The 12,926-nt window shown below is 43.5% G+C and overlaps 1 protein-coding gene across 29 annotated transcripts in view; it reads left to right on the top strand.

The window, feature by feature from the left end:
• The first annotated feature begins 3,245 nt into the window (after positions 1-3,245).
• EPB41L2 (erythrocyte membrane protein band 4.1 like 2) overlaps positions 3,246-12,926 on the top strand; it is a 220,208-nt gene continuing 210,527 nt past the window's right edge. For 20 of the 29 annotated variants that reach the window (XM_045499616.1, XM_045499612.1, XM_045499603.1 and 17 more), the window contains exon 1: positions 3,246-3,345. The gene's annotated coding sequence lies outside the window, so the exon portion shown is untranslated. Of the gene's footprint in view, positions 3,346-3,614; positions 3,713-12,926 lie in introns of those variants that run through there. The other 9 variants (XM_045499617.1, XM_045499604.1, XM_045499594.1 and 6 more) reach the window with 3 other exon arrangements.

The following is a 12,926-nucleotide window of genomic DNA, read 5'->3' as shown; positions in this document are numbered from 1 at the left end:
AAAGAGGATTTGTGATGCTTTTGAGGAAAAACCTGTGGAAAATTTTACTGTAGATGGAAAAGAGAAGGGTTGCTGGAAGGCAGACTCTGATACCAAACTAGAAAAACATGGCCTGTGTGGTGCAATGTTTACCAAGATGGCTGTTAACACTTCTTCCCAACCTTATGCGTATCTTCCACTCATATCAAGTGGCGAAGCCTATGATACCTCTCTTTGAATTGGGGCTGGCTCTTTGACTTACTCTGACCAACAGAATGGGACATAAATGACACTGTGTGATTTCTGGGCCTAGGCCTTAAAGGCCTTATAGCTTTTGTTTTTATCTTCTCAGAAGCCAGGTGCCACGTAAAGAAGTCCAGCCTTTCCTGCTAAGAGGCCACTTGGACAGAGAGAGCTGTAAAAAGAGAACTTATGTGGAGGAGAAATTATGCTCCTCAGATGACAGGCAGAACCAACTGCCAGACGCGTGAGTGAAGCCATCCTGGATCCTTCATCCACAGTGGAGCCTCCCAGTTGACACCACACAGAGCAGAGGCGAACCATCTTGTCAAGACCTGCTTCAGTGCTGGGAGAATCACAGCAACTAAATGGTCGTCGTTCATTTGGGGGGTTAGGCAGCCACAGGAAAACTGAAACAGCTCCAAAGACTGGCCAGGTGATACAGTGACTCCTACTGACGTTTTTGTGGTGGCTTTATTGCTTATGGCAGTGCAACTGGGAATACATGCATTTCTGAGATTGCCTCCATCAGACAGAACATGAGACCACATCGTCAGGTCTTCCTGCCTGTGGACCATGGAAAGGAAGGGCAGGTTCTCAGCTCAGAGCCAGTCCAGTACTTCCACCTGGTTGGGCTTGGCACCCAGCGGCACAAAGATAAAAGAATGAATCACCAGGACTGTGGGATCAAGTTTTCTTAGGGGCATGCCTCCGTGAATGAGTTGGTAAGGAAGGGCTTAAGGAGGTCCTGGGTAAATTTCTAGTTATATTGTGAGAATGGCCGTGCTTATGGACGATGCCTAAGATTGAGGCTGTGTGCTAAATTTGGACGTGGTGATTCTCAGGTCTGGAACCTAGATTCCTGTTCCTGTTCTGCGTCAGTCCCTTGCCTGTTACTCTAGTCTGTCTAATGGGAAGACCCGGCCTTGCTTTTCTCAGTCTGTTTTCCTGGGGATTAATATTCTGGCTTGAACCACAGCCTGCTGGTCCTGCTGCGTGCTGCCAATGTTCCAGCCGGCCTACATCTCTGAATATCACCTGTTCAGGACTTCAGCCTGCTTGTCTGTCCAAACTCCTCTTCTCTTCCCATTAAGACCTCCCTGCTTGCCTGGAATACCACCTGTTGTTTGTTGACATCTGTATTGTACCAGGTTCCATCTGTTTTCTTCACTTCCTTATAGCTCCTGGAATTTGATTTTTCTGCCTTCAGTTCCTTCCAGGTCATCACAGAATCTGCTCCATTCCATTCAAATGTTGTAAGGCTGTATCCACGACACAATGTCTAATTCTTCCACACGATAGCCTTTAGATATTTGATAACAACCTTCCCATGACCTTTGATCATCTCTTTAGCCTAAATCTTGGAGGCTCCCACATTATCAAGGCTACCCATCTATGGATATAATTTAGCTTCTCAATATCCCACTTAAAAGGTAGCTTACTGAAGTGATTCACATGCTTCAACAGAGAACGTAGGGATATCATTTCCTCTGATAAGGGCATTATATCTTATCTGCCATGACTTTATTTATGTTATTATTTTGCGTTAGCATTTTAGAGGGTTTCATCAGGTCTAGATCAAGGTTTTATGGGCTCTGGAGCTTATGTAATTTTAGTGACTCTCTTTAATAAAAAAATTTTACAAACATACAGTTAGTTTAAAGGTGTGTAGAAATGAGGGATCCTGAAGCTTAGGTTTTGTTAGTTTTGTTGTAAATCTGCCTCCAAGTTCCTAATAGTATCGTCTCATAAAATTCCTGGGTCTTTTAATCAGAGCTGCTAATCAGGTTTCCTTTTCATATTAGTGCGACTTATTAAGTTAACTTGAGTACTTAGCATATGGAGGATTCAGTAAGTTCACATACATAAGGGACTTAGAACAATGCCTTGTACATAAAGCACACAATAGATGTTAGCTATTATTATGTTTATTGCTTACTAGCAGGACCTGAGCAAATAGTTTGTCTTCCTGACTCAATTTTCTCTTTGAGGTATTGGAAATAATACTTGCCCTATCCTTTTTATAAAGTTATTGTGAGGATCAAATGACAAAATATGTGAACGGGCTTTGTTAACTAAAAAGCGCCATGCACACGGAGGTATTGTAACTGAAGTTTCATTCGACATTGCTAAGGTTATATTTAGAAAAGACTTTGGCCGAGGGAGAGTCACTAAAGCCCTCAATAGAAGAGGGAGGAAGCAAAGAACAAGAAGTGCATGTGTGGCAGATGCTGGAGGACATCCTTCTTTGATATGCCAACGTCAAGAAAAGATGAAATATGTAGAAGCTGACAGAAAGTGGTGTAATTATATAAAAGAAAAGAACTGAGAGGTATCATGTGTGTGTGTGCGTGTGTGTGTGTGTGTGTCTTTCCACAACTGGCCTCAACCTAGGTCTCCAGCCTCTTCCGCCTTGTCCTGCTCTGCAATCCAGGCTCCCAGCCTCTGCCTGGAGAAATCTTACTCAGACTTTGGGTTCATCTTAAAAGTCCCTCCTCTGTGGGGTTTCCCCAGTCCCTCCAGCCTCTCCCACAGGAAGAATAAATGGTTCCTTTCCAATGCTCTTGCTGCGAAAGCATTTCTTCAGTCTAGACCGAGGGGGCCCCCCTTTTCCTTATTTCCGTGTCTCTAGGCTCTAGGGCCTACCCTTGTGTCTGCTTCCGAATAGATGTTCAACAAAGGGTTAGTCAATGAACGCACTTTGGAGAAATAACTTTTAAAACTTGATAAGAAGGACTTAAGGGCGGGTGAAAGCCTGGCGCACTGGCATTAGCCGTCATTAACCAGGGCAGCTCTGCTGGCGAGACGCTTCTTTCCAGCCCTGGTACCCGGGCCACCGCGCGCGGCGAATCCCGCGGGAAGGGCCGCCCCGGGGGTGTGGCCTGGGGGCGGGGGCGTGGCGAGGCCCGCGGGGGTTTCCGCGCCGGGGGCGCGTCCGGCGGGGGCGCAGGAGGGGCTTCCGCCGCGAGGGGGCGGGGCTGGCGCTCCGAGTCCTCTGACGGCCCCAGCCAGGGAATTTCAATTTGAAACCGAGCGGAGGGAGGAGGCGGTTGCGGCGGCCCGGCGGCAGGGGCTGGAGCGGGACCAGTTCCCGCAGCGAGCGAGCCCTGGAGGTGCAGTGTCCGGGTAAGGAGGCTTGCGGGGCTGCAGAATGGCGGGCCCGGGCCGGGGGAACCCGGGCCGAGAGGCTGGTCTCTGCGGAGCTGCAGGGGCGGCTCGGATTTTTCCTCTGGCTGCAGCTGGGAAGCTGATCCCTGGCAGGAAGCGGTGGCGGGACGGTCCCACCGTGGGGGAGGGCGACCGGCTTTGGGGTTTTCTGCGGCTACGTCTCTCCTCTCCTCCTCTTCTCTACCGGACCCCATTCCCGCCTCGAGGTCCGGGTCCTGTTGCTCCAGGCCGGATTCCCGCTTCCCCGCTCCGCTTTGGTCCCCCGTAACTCCCTTCCCGGGAGCCGGGGCCACGTCTGGTCGGAGCCGGGAGAGGTGGGGGCATGGTGAGGACTGCGCCGGTCCCGCCGAGGTGCCGTGGCTCAGGGTCGCTCGTCCAGGGCCCCGCTGAGAGGCTGGAGAAGGAATCCGGCTCCATCCCAGGCGCGGGCCGCGGAGAGGGAGCCGATCCCAGCGTGGAGCACAGCACGGGGGCTCCGGGGAGGGGGCGGCGGCGTCCTTCAGGGGGATGATTTGGGGTGAGGAAGCACGGGCGAGGGCGCCGCGCCTTCCCGGACAGGCAGCGCGCGTGGGCTCTGCAGGTTGCTGGGCGAGGGGGGCGCGCCAGCCCCACGCGCCGCGCCGTCCGGCCGGGCGTCCGCCCGCGCGCGCCCCCGTTGCGGTCCCCGAGGAAGCCGGCGGCCGGGGCCGCTGCGGAGAGGGGCGCACGCTTGCGCTCTGGTCCTTACAATTCCTACACGCAGGCGGTCTCTGCACGGATGGCTTGTTTGCCTCCGCCGGGGCTGGGGACACAGGGCTGGGAGCAGTTTTAGGTGAGCTGCCGGGGGAAAGACGGGAAGAACCGAACCGAACGAGGCAGCTGGCTTGTCTGTGGAGGTGGGGGGTGGGGGACATCGGTCTTTACACTTCTCAGGATCGCTCACCTCCCCTGAGGTCAGGGTTTTTGGGAGAGATTAGAAGAGCTCTCGCCTACAGTCTGTTATTTTTAGGGGAGGTCTCTTGTGGGACCCTGGGATACCTTAAATTGAATTCCCCGTCACCACAACCACTGCTCCTGTTTTTAAGAGGGAGAGAAGGTGGAACCCTAGAGGAGCGGTGGATGTGTTTTTTTGAGTCACATCTTTCCCTCAGTTTCTTGAACTTCTTGCCTCCGAAATGGTGTCTCTGGGGCGTCGTTGGGCCAGGAGTCTTGTTCTTGGTACTGTTATTTAAGCTTTTTTTTTTTTTTTTTTTTTTTTTTTTTTTTAATTCTTACAGTTTTCCCTATATTCTTCCATATTCTTCAGTTCCCTCTTTATACCCCCTCCCCCCTCCCCCTTTTTTTCCTTCTCTTCCCGGAGTGCATTATTTCTCTATTCCCTAACTGTATATAACGTGAGAATTAGCATTTTAGCCGGCGTTCTGTCACGTTTCACCTTGGGTTTAGCACTTGAGGGAAACCGAGTCAATTTCTTGGCGCGCAGGAGCTGGGATGTAGGATTCTCAGGCTTTGGATAGGTTTTACTGGGAAACGAATAGCACTTAATCCTGTTCAGATTCTGTTTGCAGCCTCGTTGCTGTGAGAAATCACTGGGTTGCCGTTGCAGCGGCTGATGGGGCTGCACTGCAACGCAATCTTGGATTGTGATAAGGGCCACCGGCTACGTGAATCGGGCGGACAGAAATTTTAAAGAGCGAAGCTGTGTCACCTGGCAGGGCTCAAGTGATCAGTCCTATAATTCAATTTGAGAACCACTATCAAACCTCAGATAATCTACTCCTTGGAGGTTATTGGAGAACTGTACAAGTGGTAATGACTTGGCACAATGGTGTGGATTTAGGGCTCATTTAATCCTATCCTGTCTTCCTCACTTCTTGGGCAGAATTCCCACTGAAGTCAGTAGTGGTCTTGTGTGCACAAGGACCGCTGAGAACAAGAGGCTGCTCATTTAGAGTAATGGGAGGAGACAATTTCTTTGCTTCTAAAACACCCTTCCTTAAGAAAGACCTAGTCATAACAGTTCTTAATCTTTTACCTCTAGTCCCAAATAGCGGGAGCACTGTGTGCAAAGACCTACCAGAGAAAACAGGTGGGTGAGTTGAGCCCCAGCTTCAAAATTGGTATCTAAACGGGATGGGGATTGCTTAAAAGGATTAAATGTGATAATTCAACAAAGTTAGAATTTCAGTGAAATTATTATTAACTTGGGCTAAAAAACTTAAACTGCTGTGGAATGTCGTTAGCCGGGTATGTGTTATAAAATTGGGTATGTATACAGCTGGGTGTGTACACTAGAATCAGAAATTCCATTCCAAGTAGAAAGAAGCAAATTTGCCGATTCAGGGGATGCATCAGAAGAGAGGCCCACCAAAAAGTGACTGTGCGAATGTAAGACAAGGAAATTCACATTGGCTCTCACTGTATCTGGAGAGGTAGCTTTTACTACAGTTAGTGTATATACAGGTGTTAGTGACTCTGCGCCTGTCATTAGATTTGTGAGCGCCTGCTGGTTTCCAGTTTAGCTTTGTGCTGATCTGAGTTGGTGAGCTTGCTGGGTCCTTTGCTTCTTAACGTAACGTTCCTGTGGTTTACCCTTTCCAAATTACCAGTTCGAAAGAATCGAGTTTAGAAGACCTATCCAGTCACCAGATTTTAAAAATAGATTTTTAAAAATCATAAGCATGTCCATGTGTACCACCCAACCCTTTGCTTTCAACTAAAAATACTTGCCAAGATGACAAAGCAGTCCCCAACCAAAATATTTATTGGTAGAATTACTCTGTAATTAGTAATATTGTGTAGTTATGTTTAACATCAGGTTTTGCTCTGAATCACTACTCTCATATTACTGTGGCTAGAGAACTACAAGCGTTTTTATCTTTGCCATTTTATTTAGGAACGTGAGGTTTATATTTTATATAGTAGAATGCTAAATATTTTTAAAGATTTGACTTTGTTTCTGTTTCCACAGGAAGGTATGGGCCTTTTTCTTTGTTGTTTTGAACTGAAGTAGTGTTTTTGAAAGCTCTGTGTGGACTTTTTAGAAGAGCATGCCTTGCTAATATTTTTATAAGGCAATATGGTAATTTATAGGGATCGATATTGCTGAGAGTCAAATTTGCATTTCTAAAATCTGTATTTATACTGGAGAAAACAAAGGAAATGTGCCTACATCCCCCGCCCCACCTTTATTTAGAAACATTTCCAGTGGCCTTGTTTGTTTTTTCAGATTCAGAATTACTGTACCTAACCACTGGGTACCCTTACAGATTTAAAAGCTGTAAGTAAATGTTTATGCTGGCATCAGTAGTCTAGCAAATACTAGCCAAACCCTAATTTACTGCCCTTTTATAGAATCTTGGAATTTCAGGGCTGGACCTTTAGGAGTCAGCAAATCCACTTTCAGACCTTGTCCTTTTCCCCCAACACACAAACATTTCCAGACTCTTTGGAAGGCCTGAGTTAATAGAAGATTTGTATATGAATCCCCCACAGATTCCAGACAGAGCATCCCTTGGGAATGCCATGTTTTGGCACAAACCAGCAACTCAGTATTCATATGATATCTATCATTCGTCTGACTGGGCAGTGCCCCAGACTAAAATCTCAAATGGAGTCATGGCTGCTGTCATTAGTTGTAGGGGAATGGCCTCCAAGTATAAACACTAGGGTTGTGTAGAAGTTATAGGTAACCCAACAGGGAAACAAAGGAATCCTCTCTAATAGCTAGAAAGTGAGAACCAGTGCTTTTTAAAGTTTTTCTGTAAAGTGTGTATGTATGTTTATTTTATATGAGAGAGGGAATATATTTATATATATTTGTTATGTGAAGTGTCTGTAACATTGTACTTAATACATTTGAAAATCTGTTCATTGAACCTTTAATATTTTGGAGGTGATTTTAGTGAGGATTCTTTGAAAGTTGGAGTTGACATGGAACTCGGTACTAGTTCATGTAGAAATGCCATGTAGGCAATATTTCATATAGGGGATTTGCTTTTCTTGCTAGTGGGTATTGTTTCCCCTTGATCTGTGTTTGGAATGAGACCTGTGTGGGTTTCTTAGATGTGTTTTTCATGTCTAGAAGGGTAGATAATTAACATAAAGTTTCTCTAAATACCCAGTGTTTGGGATAGTATTTATTTTAATGAGAATTTTGGTGCTTTTCTCAATTTTCTTATTTTTAAAGTGATGTCTCTTACCTGTTAGTATAAGCATAATAGTTTATGACATACTGCTTCTGGATTTTTTCCCTAAAGATTGAAATTGGGCTAATTTCACATTCTCAGTTACTTTTAAAACAAATCGTTTTCATTTCACAGATAACTGCTCTATGTATTAGTGTTTTTTCATTTCAGCACATAGAGCCATGAAGGTCTAAATGTATATAGATGGCCCCCCCAAATGATTTCTATAGTAATACGGGATATATTTAAGGAATAAGAATTTTTTTTAAATCTTTTTTTTTAATGTTTATTTTTGAGAGAGACAGTGCAAGCAGGGGAGGGGCAGAGAGAGAGGGAGACACAGAATCTGAAGCAGACTCCAGGCTCAGTTATCAGCACAGAGCCCGGTGCGGGGCTTGAACTCACAGACTGAGATCACGACCTGAGCTGAAGTCGGATGGTTCTAAAAAAAAAATTTTTTTTTAATGTTTACGCATTTTTGAGAAAGAGAGAGAGAGAGAGAGAGAGAGAGACAGAGTGTGAGTGGGGGAGGGGCAGAGAGAGGGGGAGACACAGAATCTGAAGCAGGCTCCAGGCTCTGAGCTGTTAGTACAGAGCCCAATGCTGGGCTCACACTCACAAAGTGCAAGATCATGACCTGAGCTGATGCTGGTTGCTTAACTGACTGAGCTACCCAGGAGCATCTTGGGGAATAAGAATTATCTTTTTATTTGCTCTGAGAAATAGCATCAGTAAGATGTTAGGTAGCCAAGTTAATGTTTTGCACATGTAACTAATTTCAGTGTCATGGGGATGGTTTTTGTTCTTTCTAGGTTAAGAATGGGAGGGCATGGAAATTGTTCAAAGGGATTTGTCTATTCATCTGTAGGATCTTATTGTCCATATCGGGTATGGAAGTTCATTGTATCTAAACTAAGTCTTTCATGCTATAACTGAAAAGTCAGTTTGGTCTTGCTTTCCTCTTTTTATGGCCTCATTATCAACCTCTTGGAAAAGAATTTTCAAATACATAAGGACTTACATTACCTTCCAAATGCCTTATTCCAAGATAACTGTGATTTTGGAAAGTTTTCATATAGGTCTGATTACCAGCTCCCTAATCATCTTTTCTAAGCACTGAATTCAGGTTTCTAGACCTGTTGAGCTGGACCTAACACCGTGATAACAGCACTGCTGAGTTTAATCATATTTTTGAGTTTCTTGTGTATCTACCAGTGTAGATACACGTCACAGTATCTTGAAGACATTAAATTAAAATGTAATTTACACTGTGCCACATAATTCTTAGGTTCTTTTATACCTTAGATTCATTCACCTAGAGGACCAGAGAGGAGTGTGGAGATTATTTAGTTGATGTGGAGTGGGTTTAGTGGGGAAGGTACTGCCCAGTGGTTTATGAATTGCCTGAGACTTTAGTAAAGTGTGTGTGTGTGTGTGTGTGTGTGTGTGTGTGTGTGTGTGTGTCTTGAATGTCAGAGAGAGAGATTTTTTGGGAGCAGTTTTTCATTTTTTAAAATTTTTCCTTCTTTTAATGTTTATTCATTTTTTGAGAGAGAGAGAGCACGAGTCAGGGGGAGACACAGATTTGAAGCAGGCTCCAGGCTCTCAACTGACACAGAGCCTGGTGTGGGGTTTGAACCCATGAACCACGAGATCATGAACTGAGCCAAAGTTGGATGCTTAACCGACTGAGCCACCCAGGCACCCCAGTTTTTCAATTAGCAATAATCACTCCTTGGATAAATCTCATTGGCTATTATGCTGCCACTGCACAAAGCTTTTGAGAGCAGTTTTTGAAAGGTTTTTGGGAAACAGAAGTTCAAAAACTGCTGATTTAGTTCTGTTCTTATTTTTGAGATTAGGAAACTTCCATCCTGCAAGACTGGTTTATTTCTGGAGCTACTGTACAGCTGTATTCTGGGATGTACCTTTGCCTCTCTTCCTGTGCTCCCAGGTTACTGGGCTCCATGTCTCTTTCTTAACTCTTACTTTACATGACTCTATCCTCCAGTAGTTTCCAAGAAAGTGCACGTGGAAGGTGAATTATTTGAAACCTTGCATTAGGTAAGGTTTTTTCCATTCATGAAGTAGCTTTTTTCCATTCATAAAATGCCTTTTTTTTTTTTAAAGTAGGCTCCCACCCAAAAATGGAACTTGAACTCATGACCCTGAGATCAAGAGTTGCATGCTCTACCTAAAATGCCTTTTTGTATTCTTAAGTTGAATGCTTTTATAGTTTGGCTGGGTATAGAATTCTAAGTGAGTGATTACTTAACCTTTGAATTTTGAAGGCATTATTCTGTTGCGTTCTGGTTGGTATCCCAGCGCTAGCGAGAAGGAGCAGTACAATTCTAATTCCCGCTTCTATGCATGTGGCTGATTTGTTCTCCTCAGAAGTTTTTAGGATTTTCTTTTTGAACTTGGTGTTTTGAAATTTCATAATGGTGTGCCTTGGGTGTGGGAGGTTTTTTTTACTCATTGTACTTTTGGGTTGGAAACTCTTGTCCTTTAGAAATATTCCTCCATGGTAATTTCTCCCTCTATGTTCTCCGATCTTTCTGAAACTTATGTTATTTTTGGATGTTGAATTTTCTAGTTTGATGCTCCAATTTTATTTATTTATTTATTTATTTATTTATTTATTTATTTAGTTTCATACCTTCTCTTTGTCTTTTTGTTGACTTTTTGGCTTTCTTCAGTGTTTTCTTCTAACTTCTCTACTGAATTTTTTTGTTTTCCTATTTTCTAAGCTGCTCCTTGGTCACTGAATTTTCTTTTTGGCAATGTCCTTTTTTAAATATTTGTAGTATCTCCAATCTTACCTTACTTGGTGGCCCTTTCTACTTGCTTTCCCTCTGTCTGGAATGCTTTCCCTCAGATACCTACATGGCTTACTCCCATAACTCCTTCAGATCTTTGCTTCCCATGATCATTTATTTGAAACTACAGCCGCACTCCCATACCTGCCCCAGCATCCCTTAAATCTTTTCCTTTTCTCTCTTCTACAGTATGTATTATTATCATCTGAGTGTAAACTGCAAGTAGACAAATGTTTTTGTCTATTTTGCATTTTGTGAATACGTGTTGACAATAATTGGGCCTCTTTGTTTTCTGTGTACCTCTCACATCTGCCCTCTATGTCTGGATTCCCTAAACCTGGACACTTTCTTCCTTCAGCTGCTCTAGAGAGTGAACCTCTTCTCCTGTCTTTTGGCTGCAAAAGTTTGGAGAGAACAGGAGAGAGAAGGAGGTGTTTCAGTGTCCCATGTGCTTCTAGCTGGTCTCCTGTTTTCGGCTCGGTCTCTTACTTCAGCCCTCAGTGGTATCTGGAACCTCCGCTTACTGAGGATCCCAGGGCCTCTTCCAGCACTCGGATTGCTTCTTGCAGTTCCCCACCAGGCCAAGGATTCAGGTTTGGCTTCCTCTCTTTGCTAAGTCAGTTACTTTGTACATCTGTTTTCCATCTTCTAAAATTCTGTTGATATATCTCATCTGCTAGCCTGTCCCCTCCCTTTTTTTTGTCCCCCTCCCCCCTTTTTAAAAAATTTCCTTACTGTCATTTTAGTGTGGTTTTGGGAGGGAGCAGAAATTAACTCATGTTCAATCCACTGACTTAGGGTTTTAAATTGATAAAAATAAAATTTCCAAGAGTACTGTGGACTGCAGCCATAATAAAATTGTCCTTTTTTCATGCCAGATGCTGAATTGATCTTCAGTTTTAGTTATGTATGTATGTATGAATGTGTGTGTGTGTGTGTGTGTGTGTGTGTATAAAGAGAAAGAGCGATTGGGCCAAGGTCTACCATGGATGGGAATGGATGACTGATAGGTCTTTGTACAAGCAAGTGCTTCCTAGGAAGACTTCAGGCAGTGTATTATTTTTTTCCCTGTGGTATTTCAAGAATTAGTTCAGTACAAATGCTTTCAAATCTGACAGTGTAAACTTGAATTAGATTTTAAAATATACAGTAAAAACAAATTTGGTGAATACGTATCAAAAACGGCAATGTTATTTTAGTGTTTTCTGAGTAACTTAGTTTATCTTTAGACTGATACGTGGTTCGCATCCAAATACTTAAATATTCTCTGAATATTGATTCTGTGATATAGAGGAACTTTGAACTCGTGGATTCTGTTAAATACTTTCAGGGTGAGAACTTTTATTACTACACTCACGTAGGGATTTTTGTGTATGGAGTTTGGGGCAACAAAAATGGAGGTTCTGAATGAGGTAGTGGCTGGGAGGTCTGAGGAAGTTCTGGAAGACCCAAAGACTCATATGTGCGTGTGGTTAGGGCAGGTTAAATTGTTCAGTGGGTTTTACAGACTTATACATTCAAATACACTACTTTGTTCGTTAACGTAGAAGGTGTTGTGGGCAGTAGATCAGGATAGCGTTTCCCCAAGGTGTGTGGTACGTTAAAATGAGTTAAGGTGGTATACAGATGAAGCTTTTTCTTTTAATGGTTAAATATATATGTCAGCGTACATCAGAAAAATAGACAAGTGCCTCAAACCTATGATTTCATTGATATTAACATAGTATAAGGCTAAAGTAGGTATTTTTTAAGCAACTTGGTTTAAGGATTGAGTATTCAGTAAATAATACAGTTTGGATTTGGCAAAAACTCTGAAGTTGGCTGAGAGTGAAGTTTGAGAAACATTGAATGTGTTCAAAATATGGTTTTCTTCATCAAGGTCATTGGTACATTTTTCCTTTCTCCTAGTAGATAACAACATAAAACTGTATGTGGTGATTGTGGCATAGACTTCTAAGGGTTTTCTTTTCTTTTTTTAATTCTGTTTTAATTTGTAAAGTTTTTTTTTTCTCTTTTCCGAGTAAATCATTAGAACATTTTCTCATTTGATTCTTAAAACAATTTCATACCATATGTTCTACAGATAAGAAAAGTGAGTCAGGAAGAGGTTAATCTTACCCAGAGTCATCCAGTTTCATAATAGAGGCACAGCCAAAGCCTCCTTGTGTCCAGAGTTGTTCCCTCTGCTCTGTGCTCTTCTGCAGCTAATGGAGTTGCCAATTGAATTTTTCTTGGAGAACTCAGGAAGCCTGCCAAGTTTTGTAGCTAGAGGTCTGTCCTGTAGCTCACATCTATTTGTATCTTGAGCCCTGAAGGTAGACAGAGCTAGATCTTCCAAAAATAGTTCAATAAATGTGTCAACATTTTGAGATACTGTTGAAAAAACAGGGAAGTAGAAGTCCTATGGGATTATTGGAAAATGGTGCCAAATGCCTTCCTTTAGTATTTGAAAAGCAAATGTGGCAGGGTCATCTGCTAGCCAGTGGTGCATATTCACCCTTTGTTTTTGGAGCCCACGTTCACTCTGATAATCCTTCACTTTTCCCCAGTGTGC

The sequence above is a fragment of the Leopardus geoffroyi genome, chromosome B2, assembly GCF_018350155.1.
Source record: "Leopardus geoffroyi isolate Oge1 chromosome B2, O.geoffroyi_Oge1_pat1.0, whole genome shotgun sequence".
Classification (NCBI taxonomy): Eukaryota; Metazoa; Chordata; class Mammalia; order Carnivora; family Felidae; genus Leopardus; species Leopardus geoffroyi.
The sequence above is the reverse complement of the archived record's forward strand: the minus strand, read 5'-3'. Positions and strand labels throughout refer to the sequence as shown.